This window comes from Callospermophilus lateralis, chromosome 10 (genome assembly GCF_048772815.1).
Source record: "Callospermophilus lateralis isolate mCalLat2 chromosome 10, mCalLat2.hap1, whole genome shotgun sequence".
NCBI lineage: Eukaryota > Metazoa > Chordata > Mammalia > Rodentia > Sciuridae > Callospermophilus > Callospermophilus lateralis.
In genome coordinates, this window is record NC_135314.1 from 39,863,241 (window position 1) to 39,874,050 (window position 10,810).

The window sequence follows — 10,810 nt, forward strand, 5'->3', positions numbered from 1 at the left end:
TTAGACTTTTAAACAACTAGGTGTGAGTTCACAGTGGCATGGGGGAGGGCTTGGATGACACCCCTGGAGTGGGGATTACAGAAAAAGCCAAGCTGTGGGTCCCAGAAACATACTTGCATTGGAAGAATCAGAGAAATGATGGAGAGGAGGAAGGCAACTGTTTTTTAAGATCCCTCAGAACTTTGTTTCAATTGGAAACTGCCATCAGGCTGAGCCAGATGGTCCCCTGCTTAGCAAAGCCTCATTCCCTGGGGGCTCACCCACTTCATACTGCCTCTGGCCTCATGGTGCTATGACACTCTCTAGGTGGAAACAGGAGGTCATAAGCCCTGGGTTGCTTTTGTGGAAAAGCGCTCACCACCACTAAAGGACTCCTTTCTCTTCTCCTTTAGCTGTTGAAGACATTGCCCCTCCTCGGGCCCCTGTGCTGAGAAAACATAGTTGCACTAGGAATCGGAGTGGTCGACACGTAAACTGAGGCAAGAGAAATGGAGAACACAGCTTAAAGAGCTGTGCTTAGGAAGAAGATATGTCACAGGCACAAAGCCCGCACTGCTGGCCAGGTTTATACCTGAGGACCCAGGGCGGTGAGGCTGTCAACTTAGGTGCCCATTCTGAGCAATGTCCCTTTACCTCCTAGGGCTGCTGTATTCCAAAGGTAGGATTCAACTTCTCTTAGATGGTCTATCTGTTGGTGTGGTCAGTCTCCCCAACCACCCGGAGGCTTTCTGCTCATTTATTAGGACCTCCCACCTGCTTACCCAATACCTGCTCTGCCTTCCAGGCCCCTCCTCTAAGCCTCTCCTGACTGGTGGCAGTAAGAGGGCCAGAGGGAGTGAAGTGCTACACTTCATTAAATCTATGAAAGCCACTGGATTCAACCTTCAGAAACCAGCAGAGAGAAGGTGTCACCTAAAAAACAAGATAACAGCCCCTTCACCATTAAGGGCAAGAAGAAGATGCCAGGGTACTGGTCCTACTTCTCTTCAATTTATGTGAAGGCATGTGGCAGAGCTCCATAGAGCAGGAGGTAATCCATGGTGTGCAAGTCAATGTTAACCCTATATAACAACACAACCCTGAAGTAAGTGCTGGACTTCAGGCTGCTACAATAGCATAGAGAAAAGTAAATCACAACTGAGTATGAGAACAACCTTGCATGTTCTATCATTTAATCTTCATAGGGGAGAAATCTCTTCTCCTAGTGTATCAAGTGGGAAAATGTGCTCAGAATAGTTAATTAAAATTTACACCAAATACTAAACACTCATCCCAACCAATGCCTTAATCTTTGAAGTTTCTGGGGCTTCAGGGTTTATTTTTTAAATTTGTTTAGGTGTTGATGGATGTTTATTTTATTTATTTTTAGGTGGTGCTGAGGATTGAACCCAGTGCCTCACATATGCTAGGCAAGTACTCTACCAGTGTGCCACAACCCCAGCCTTGTTTGTTTGTTTTTTAAGCTCCCCAAATGATTCCCATGCTAGCAAGGGTTGAGAACACCACTTCAGAAAAAATATAGTGATTTTTTAAAAATGTATGTTTTAGTTGTAGTTGGACACAATACCTTTATTTTTAATTTATTTATATGTGGTGCTGAGAATCAAACCCAGGGCCTCACATGTGCTAGGCAAGTGCTTTACCACTGAACCACAACCCCAGCCCCCAAATGTAATGAGTTTTGAGTCTCCTTACTCTCACATGTTTCCCATTGGCAGAGGTGTGGAAAGTACCCAGGGAGAGCAATGCAAGGGAGCCCCAGCTGCTGGTCTCAAACAAATCTATCCAAGTATAGGAAAGAAGGTATGGTATGGCAGGAGTTCCTTAGGTGGAAAGTGTGTCTCCTTGGACAGTATTTTTATTCTGCATCTACTTAAGGAAGAGCCTGGAAGTCTCCAGTTTCCAAGACCTTTACACAGCTGTCCCTGTCCACCGTAGCCTCTCCCAGACACTGGCTCCATTCAGACTAATGTCACTTAGTTCAGGTTTAATACCCACCAGGGAGTGGAGGTACTAGAAGGCAGAACTCCTGCCTCTGGCCTCTGGATCTCTATGTTATTGCAGTTAATATATACAGAAAATGTAAGAATCTCTCTATTTAAACAATTTATTTCTTGATGGAAAGACTTATATGAAAGGAAAACTGTTAAATATCAAAATGAAATTTTGAAAGGCATTTTTTTCCTTTTACCTGTAGTTTTTCTCAAATAAAAATTATGTGAAACTAACCTGATAAAAACAACCTAAACAACATTTAATGGAGAAAATATATATTTTATGGAGAAAACCTCAGTCTATTATTTTGGGTTTTTTTAAAATAAAAGGAATTGTGATGGAATAAAAAGCATGAAGTACAATGCTAAGACATAATTGTGTTCCTTCTTTCTTTAGGAACAGAAACTGAATACAATGAGTTTAAGCATGAGGGTTAAGGATAACTCATAATCTGATCAAAAAGCAAGAGCATATTTAAGGCTACACATCAGAGAGTGTCTCTCAAAAACACACAGCACTGGCCTATATAGAGAGACTTTCAGAAATTAGAAAAGACTGGAGCAGGCAGCCATTAGCACCAGTGTAAACCTCTACAGACCCACAAAGCCCCTGGAAAATGTCAGAATACTATGTCATTCCAAGTGTTTGTGGGGAATGTGTGTATGCAGTATCGCACAACAATACATGTTGGAAGACAAATGTCACGTTCATCCTATGGAAAAATATGACAATGCTCAGTAAATTTCAGATTATGTTCTTTTAAATGAAAAAATTATATTTATGGGTACATATGCTAGAGAAATTCTCCACAGGTTCATAGGGACAATTATGTGTGTTGATGGGGGATAGCAGCAATATGACAATGATGCAGGACAGCAATACACTGCAGGACAATGAAGAGGTAGGGTGTGCAAAAGCACATCAGAGGCTACTATGTCAGAGTTTGAAGCAGCAGATGAAATGTACATAAAAAGATCTTAATAACTTGCAGATGGGGTCTTTGAGTGCAGATTAATGGTAGAAGTGCTAGCCTGGCATGCATGAGGCCCTGGAGTCAATCCCCAATGCTACTCAAACAAACAAACAAACACACAGCAAAAAAGAAAATGTTAAAATTTCTTCTAAATAAAATTAGTTATGTCCCCTGAAACTTTTTTGCATCAATTGAAAATATAATCACCTGAAGAATGAATCACTCTTTTTCCTTTTCCTATAACTTGTCCAAGGTGATCTGTGAAAATGGTTCACTATTTTCTTGATACACAAATTCCCACAAAATCTTGCAAATCAAGAGGTTCAAATCTTCATGTTCATTTTAAAACACAAAGAAACTGCCAAGGCTATCAAGGGTATGCCTATCCAAAGAGCCAATAAGTATTTGAAAAAATGTCACTTTAAAAAAGCAATGTGGTTGGGCATAGTGGTTCACACCTGTAATCCCAGCAGCTCCAGAGACTGAAACAAGAGGATCCCAAGTTCAAGGGCACAATCAGCAAATTTGTGAGGTCTTATGCAGCTTATTGAGACCCAGTTGAAAATAAAAATTTAAAAATGACCTAGGGATGGACTCACTAGTAAGTAGGCAGAGAGGAACAACTCAGTCATCAATAACCAAAATAATAATAATAACAACAACAACAAAAACAAAACAATGTGTGCCATTCCACTGTTAAAATTGTAGAGTTGGTAGGTATGTCTAGGCCAAACAGTGGGGCTGACACAGGTCCATATACCTAAAAAAGTGCTGTATTTTGGCAGACATACATAAATATGGAGAAACTAATAATGATCTTGAGGTTTTAGATGTGCATTTTCTGATCATTTAATGTATCCAGATGAAAAAGGAACCAAGATACACTGCCGCAGTTACAGATCTCATGGCTAAATTAACCCATACATGAACTCCCCCTGCAACATTGAGATGAGCCTTACTGAAAAAAGAATGCTTTTTCTGAAGCTAGAAGAAAATGAACACATGCATGCATACAAAGACCTACACATACACACACACAAACACACACACACACACACACACACACACACACACACACAGGTGTCCCTAAATTTCTGAGACTGTCCTTGGACATTAAATCTTCCTGTTGTAGGCTCCTGCTTCCTGTTTTGTGCTCCATCACATCTGGCTAAATACACATTCAAATAAAGTAGAAATGGGAGAAATTGCAATGAAAAAAGGGAGAGTAAGCAGAGAGGAACAACTCAGGATAGAATATGCATATTTACATTAAAAAGGTTGGAGATCCCGAAAAAAAACCACTGTGGATAATGTGACATTTACTCCATTCATTAACCATTTAGACAGGAAAATCATAGCAAACTTAGATACTCTTTGATGCAGGAAACCTAGGCAAAGATTAGAAAAATTACAATTCTAAATAGCCATAGAATATTTTTTTTTCTCAACACAACCTGCTCCCTTACTCATATCTCCACTTAGCTATGTATGCTTTAAAACTGAGTTTCTCCTTCCAGCTCCAGGATGAATTAGCTTATGGTCTTTAGACTATGATCCAGCCCCACTTAGTCTGATCTCTAAAACCAGTCAATCCTAGCACATAATGGGAGAATTAGCTGGGTACAGTGACCCATTCAGGCAATCCCAGAAAATGAAGAGGCTGAGGGAAGAAAAACACATGTTTGAGGCCATCCAGGCAATTTAGCCAAATCTTGTCTCAAAACAGAAAAGAAAAAAGACTAAGAGGAAGCTCAGTGGTAAAGCCTAAAATTAAATCAATAGCAGCACTGGGGGGGGGGGGGAAAGAAAAAGAAAATGGGTGCAAAATTTGACTCAGTAATTACACCATGTGTTTGTTTGTGGGTATACCAAGCATTAAACTCAGGGGCACTTGAGAACTGATCCACATCTCCACCTGCCCAGCCCAGCCACCCCCCCACTTTTTCTTTTTTCTTTTTTGTATTTTATTTAGAGACAGGTTCTCATTGAGTTTCTTAGCACCTTGCCTTTCTGAGGCTGGCCTTGAACTCTAAAGACTCTGGGATTACAGAAGTGCACCACCATGCCCAGCTAATTTGTCTATGTTTGTCTGAAATAGGTAGCTAATTTTTACAGTGAACTGAAATTGCCAAGAACTGGAGCCTGGCTTCCATCCCACTCACACACACATTTTCACAAATTCAATCAAAACCAAGAAATTTCAACAATGCCTTCAGGAGTTCCTTAGGTGGAAAGTGTGTCTCCTTGGACAGTATTTTTATTCTTTAGATTGGTCCATTTGCAACTTAATCCTGTTAGGTTCTTTAATCAATCTGTGAAGCAAATGAAGTTTCCTCCCACATAATTGGGTATGGCTTCTGAGGTCAACTACAGGACAACACTGTGAAAAGGTGCAGTCCATAACAAACTGAATGATTTGCTCCTTTTCCTAGACCAGGTACACACCTTGTCCTGGTAGGGAAGCTGAACCTATGGCAGTCTGTCTGTCAACTGGGGATCTCTGACTCCCAGGAAGGCATGTCCAGTGATCTACATGCCACCAAGTCTGAACGCAGACTAGACTTGGGCCTGAGCACTGGATAATTTTCCTGCACTGAGCCACCGCTCCTGCCAGTGCCTCTAGAGCTGTGGAGATGTGAACTTTCACAGAAGCCAACTGCCTCACTAGGCTTACATAGAGAAGGGAGCTGTCTTAAGAGAACTGTTAGATCTAGTGTACTAACAGAATATGTTGTTACACAGGAGCAGGAAGTTAAGAGGGGCCAGAACCAGGTTCAAGACCCAAGCATGCAACAGCCAATGGCTGAAACCGCACCATAATGCCAATGTAAGGATGACCTTAGCCTAAGCAACTAAATTTTATAACTCCATTTTAAAATAAACCTGTAGTCCCCACCAGGCACAAGTCTACAGAGCCCTCCAATATTGTCATCAGGCATAATCTGATAAAATAAGTCACTTTTCACAACCTTGATAAGAGTGAGGATGAAGTTGTTTACCTCAGCCTTGATAAGATCAGAGGTATGATCTCAAGGCAGAAATCACCAAAGTTTATGCTCTGATGCTGAGATGTAAAATGTCACTAAAACCTGGTAGCAGCTGATAGGAATCAAAATGGAGTCCAAAGTCCCCAAAGTTTAATATAAAGATGGGTCCAATAAACAAGACATTTGGGCCAACCAACACTGATGCACAGAAACCTCAGAGCCTGATGAGCACCTGGACTGACATCCCAACTCTTCTCATCTTTTGTCTGATTTTCTGCATGGTCCTCACTGCTCTCAAACTCTGCAGCAGCCTCTAAACCCTGGTAAGGATGGTGACCTCTCCTAGGACTATCTCTTCAGCCAGTCATCGACTCCACCCCAGGAGAAGCCTCTGTTAATTCCTGACCTGATTGCTGAGGTCTTAGTAAGTGTGACTCTGCTGGATTTAAGATCGAAGACTGAAGACTTTAAACCTAGAACAACTAGAGGATAAGTCATGGTTAAGAGTATTTGGAGTGCTTTAGAGTTAACTTAGAGTGTGTTTACTTTGAATTAGTTGTGTTTATTGCTTTTATCAGTCTGAATTATTGTTTGTAGTGCCCAGCATTGTCATTCCTTAATTAAGAATCCATAGGGCTGGGTTCTGGCTCAGTGGTAGTGTGCTCATCTAGCACATGTGAGGCCCTGTGTTTGATCCCAAACCGAACATATAAATAAATAAATTTAAAGTATTGTGTCCACCTACAACTAAAAAAAAATATTAAGAAAAAAAACCTACAACGTGAAAGTGTATTGAGTGATTTTGAGTGAATAAAGCATTGAAAAGGGCATAGAGCATGGATATTCTTTAACTCTCCCCTCACTATGATGTCCTAACTTTGTCAACCAAAATGTCCAGTCACCTCAAGAAGGGACAAGCACTACTGTCAGTGGGACCCAATGGACCCTGAATCTTCAGGGAGGTGCCAGTGCCTGGGCATTTAGACAGACACATACTCAGGCTGTCTCCTGGAACCCAGGTCATCCATAGAAGCTGCTGAAAACTGAGGCTTATATCACAGAGGAACCCAGAAAGGAAAGGAACCCTAGGCTTGAGGATGCCTTGCAATACAATGATGCTTTTCAGCCATTGCCCTGGAAGGAGCCTGAAAGACTCCAGTAGGGGCACTTATACTGTCCCTGTGGACTCATGCACTGAGACTGTGCCCTGCATGCCTAGGAGCCTTGAAATCTTGGCTGTGGTAATCATTTCTTATTTTTTTATTTCACTCCTGAATGATTCAAAGTTTCTTCAATACAAAAAAACACTTCATGTGGGCTGGGGATGTGGCTCAGCAGTAGAGCGCTCACCTAGCACATGAGAAGAGCAGGGTTCAATCCTTAGCACCATGTAAAAAAATAAATAAATAAAAGGAAGGTATTGTGTTCAACTAAAACTTATATATGTGTGTGTGTGTGTGTGTGTGTGTGTGTGTAAAAAGAAAAACTCTTCATGTAATTAATTTGTTAAGGAACTCTTATTTTAGATGGACTTAAAATTCTCATACTTTCTAATCTGATTGAATTTTTCATGATGATTAACGCCATTACTTTACTCACTGCTTGTGGAATTGATTCTGAGGGGTGAGTCAGGGTGGGAAGTAATATAGGTTGGTCTGGAGAGAGAAAGATACAGTTACCCAAGTCAGAGCTATGGACTGAACCCAATAGCCTCTTTGCAGATATGAGGGTGGTGTGGTCACTTGCTGGTGTTTCTTCAAAACTGAATGTGACATTCTCAAATTTGGGTCAGAACCAGTATCAATAAATGTCCTTAAGTGGTTTCCAGTTACATTAATATGGAAAGGAGACCAAAATGAAATCTCTAGTCTTGGGCCTTCTGAGTTGACAACCAGAGAATCCAAGACATCAGCTCTAAGTCAGACATGTCTATGCACTTTCAGAATCCTGCCCTCATGGGCTGTGTCCAGGGTAAGAGACTTCATAGATTATACTTCAAGATCCACCAAAACTCAAGACTTTTGGGTGGGGCCACAGGCCTAATTTCAGTTTGCTCAGGTGTCTTTAGCAAACTACCATCAGGAGGGTGCCATGATACACTTCATGTGGGTAGTGTGCCAACTGAATATGTAGTTGGGTGTATCAGTTGTCTAAGCTACACAGGAGGCTCAGACAGGAGCACTGCTTGAGGCCTGGACTTTGGAGCCACTTAGGCAACAAAAATTTTAAAAGATAAATTAGTATACACTGAGCTGAGCTTCAAGAGATCTAAATGCTTTTGTTAGCATGGACATGGAGTTTTAGACTTTCCTGTTTCCTGAAATCCAGTAGGTCTTAGATTGAAGGGATATGGATTTAGAGGGGCTTAGATGCTAGGTCTTCCTGAACTGTGGGATCAGACCTGTTTGCCTTTTTTTCTCATCACTTTCATTGAGTGTTAACTGTCCCATGGCAGGAAATAGGCGTAGAGGGTCAAAGAGGACTGGAGTGCTTTTGTGGTTCAGGTATAGAAGAACATTCCTATGTGATCACCCTAACTCTAAAGACCTTAAGTCTAAATCAGCTTTTCTTCTTCTCCCTTTCTTCATTGATTTTCTTGAATCTTGGGGACAACTAGAGGATAAGTCTCCACAATAAAGAAAGGCAGAAAGGCTAGGTGCAGTGTCCCACATCTGTAGTCCCAAGGACTTAGAGTGTGAGGGAGGAGGGAAACAAGTTCAAGGACAGCCACAGAAAATTAGTGATTCCCTTTCTCAAAACAAAACAAAAAAAAAAATGGAGATGTAGCTGAGTGGTAGAGGCCTCATTGACCATGTATGAAGCCCTTGGTTCAATCACCAGCACCACCAAGGGGAAGAACCCACAACAATTCATCACCACATATACCACTGCTCAAAGACTCCAGACCTTGAGAAATTGTATATTTTTCAAAAGTAGTTGTACAAAAAGACATCTTTTCTATTTTTGAGGAAGTTTCATTGTTTTTATACATATACACAATGCCTACCAAAATAACTAGCATTGTCATAATGTACTTTTCTTTGGTTAAATTAGCATAAAACAAAAGTAGACTCTCCAAAAATCTTTATATAATTTATGCTTTCAGTATTGAAATGATGGGAAGGAATACATAGCATAGCACATGGTAAAAAGTAAAATAATAGAAATAAAATAAAATAATAGAAAAATTTAAAAAAAAGAAAGAAAAGTAAAACTGATATTTAAAAGTGACTTTTTTTTTCTTGGTACTTTTGGTTGAACCTGGAGCTTGTGAGCACTGAGCTACATTCCTTGCTGTTTTTATATTTTAAGTGAGAGTCTCACTAAGTTGCTTGTGGCCTCATTAAATTACTGAGGCTAACCTGGAATTTGTGATCCTCTTGCCTCAGCTTCCTGAGTAGCTAGGACTATAGACATTTTAGGGATTAATTCTGAGCAAATGCACAGAGTTAGTACACAAAGCTAGCTGACTTTCACAATGACTAATTGTATTTTAAAATCTTACATTGAGATGAATTGTGCCCTTTTTTTCAGTACTTAAGATTGAACTCAGGGGCACTTGGCCACTGAGTTACATCTCCAGCTCCATTTTGTATTTTATTTAGAGACAGAGTCTCACTGAGTTGCTTAGTGCCTCACCATCACTGCGGGAAGCTTTGAATTCACAATCTTATTGTCTCAGGTTTTGGAGCTGCTGGGATTACAGGCATGTGCAAATGCACCTGAGCAATTTTGCCTTTTTTTAAAAAAAAATTTAGGGCATGACTCTCCTCAGAGATTATGTTCACATTCATTTTCTACATGGTATTGTTTTTCTGAAATAGAGTCAAGAGTTTCATGATCTGTAATTGAAACTGATTCATGAAGAAATCTCTGTGGGACATGTTTAAGACAAAGAAGCCACAGTGTGGGTTTTTACTGTTACAATGATCCAAGGAGGGGTAGTTTTTATCATTGGGAATCTAAGAATGTACACAAATTTTTAGACTTCTTTACAAAGTTGCATCTTAACCACACAGGCTGAATTCTGCTTTGGGGGGGGGGTTCTTAATTTGGCCCCTCTAGAGATAGAGCCCCATCTTCTGCTAACGGAAATTAAGAGGATACCATGCGGGGCTCACCCACCCACTAGGCAAAGCACCTAGGGCCTTATAATACACTAGGGAGCTCAACAATTATTTTAATTTCTTTAAAACAAAAAAAAAATGATTTTCATGCCTAATATAACATCTGATATATAGTATTAACATATTGTCTTAAAATTATTGTGAAAGAATATGATTTTTAATTTAATGTATTAGTTGGGTTTTTGGTGCAGGAATGAGTTTGTGAAGCTACAAGTGTGCCTGGGGCCAAGAGTCATGGTGGGTCCCTTCAAGGGGCAAAGGTTCTGTTGCAATTCCCCAGCCTCAGGAAGGTTCAGCCTTTGACAAGTAGCACAGGGAGAGGCCAGGAGCTTTGGTCTGAGCTAGGAAATGCACCAGGAAGAGAAGGAGGTATCTCTCAACTTGACCTCCAATTAATTGTACTATGACACCTTTAATTGTCTTAACTCATCTTTATATTTAAAAGTTTGTCTTTTAATAATCTACAGTTCTTTTGAATCCATTTTATCATTTTATAAATTTCTTTGTTGAATTATTATTGATATCATTTGCATCCATTTTGCAAAAGAAATCTCACTATATTTTTGTAGTTTTGTGACTCTACAAATATCTTGCTAAAAAAGTCATTACTTGGGCTGGTGATGTGGCTCAAGTGTTAGCACCCTCACCTGGCATGGGCGGGGCACTGGGTTCAATTTTCAGCACCACATAAAAATAAAATAAAGATGTTGTGTCCATCAAAAACTAAA